The following is a 1,309-nucleotide window of genomic DNA, read 5'->3' as shown; positions in this document are numbered from 1 at the left end:
AGCCATATGCCCATTATACAGATTTGAAAATTGAGGCTCTTGGAGGCTAGATAACATGTCCAAGGTCACATAACTGGGAAGAGTTTGTTTTCAGAACCGGTACTTGAAGCCACCATACTAAAAACCCAGAGCTAAAAACTAGCCTGAATGGCTGGCAGGGTATAAATTGGGACACTTTGAAAACCTGGTTGGCAGTATCTACCAAAGCTGAATATTTGCATTCCTTAGGACCCAGCAATTCCACTCCTAAAAATATACTCTACAGCAATGTGTTCCTATGTTCACTCAAAGACGTGGACTGGAATGTTCATAGCAGTGTGCTATTGGTAATGGTCTTAAACTGGAAACTGAGTAACGATCAAGTGTGGAACTCATAAATAAATAAATAATGGCATGTTCACAAAATGAAATCCTATATACATCAATAAAAATCAACAAACCATTGCTATACTAAATAGCACCAGTGAATATCATAAACAATACTGAACAAAAACAGTCAGATCCAAAAGACTACATATTGCATGATTCCGTTCTTAAAAGTTCAAAAATAGGCAAAATTGGGGATACAAGGTGGGGGGGTTCTGAGGTGTTAGTAAGGGTCTATTTCCTGACTTGGGTTTTAGTTTGTGGATATTTATCAAGCTGTGTACACTTACTCTTTGAATATTTTTTATGTATTTGTTATACTTCTATATAGCTTTTAAATACACTTATATGGTCACATTTCTATATATCTATTATAATATCTCTATATCTGTTAAATAAGTGAATAATTAGCATTAAGTTGTCTGATTTGCCCCCCTTCCCCAGAATCCCAAAGAGACAATGCTCACCTGCCTCTTGAGTAATGCTCCTTGAATTTCTTCCTCTAGACCAGACAATCCCATTATTAACTGACCTCTCATATAGACTTTTAAAAACAAGCTGCTTCCAAACTCCTAACACAGTTGTCTTTGGAGCCTGGGCCATTGATCCAACTTCCCAGGGAACCTGCAATGGGCTCAAGAATGTTTGGCTTAATCAGAGGATTTTATTTGAAGCATTTTTCTCACCCAAGACCTCAGAGGAAGGATGGCAGCTTTGACCTTGGACCTGTACTCTTTGCCCAGGGCACCAGGTGAAGAATGTCAGGCCAGGAACTGCCTCAAACTTCCCAGAGACACAGTCTGGCAAGTTGCCTTGGGAAGTGGAGGATCTGGTTGAAGGCAGGAGGGTGAGGTACGGGGTGATGGTAGGAACTGGCATTAATAGAAAGCCTTGGCAAGTCTTTAGAGCTCAACTCACTGGGTCTTGGCCCTAGACAAGACCA

Source organism: Neomonachus schauinslandi, chromosome 1, assembly GCF_002201575.2.
Source record: "Neomonachus schauinslandi chromosome 1, ASM220157v2, whole genome shotgun sequence".
Taxonomy (NCBI): domain Eukaryota; kingdom Metazoa; phylum Chordata; class Mammalia; order Carnivora; family Phocidae; genus Neomonachus; species Neomonachus schauinslandi.
This window is presented reverse-complemented; position numbering follows the sequence as displayed.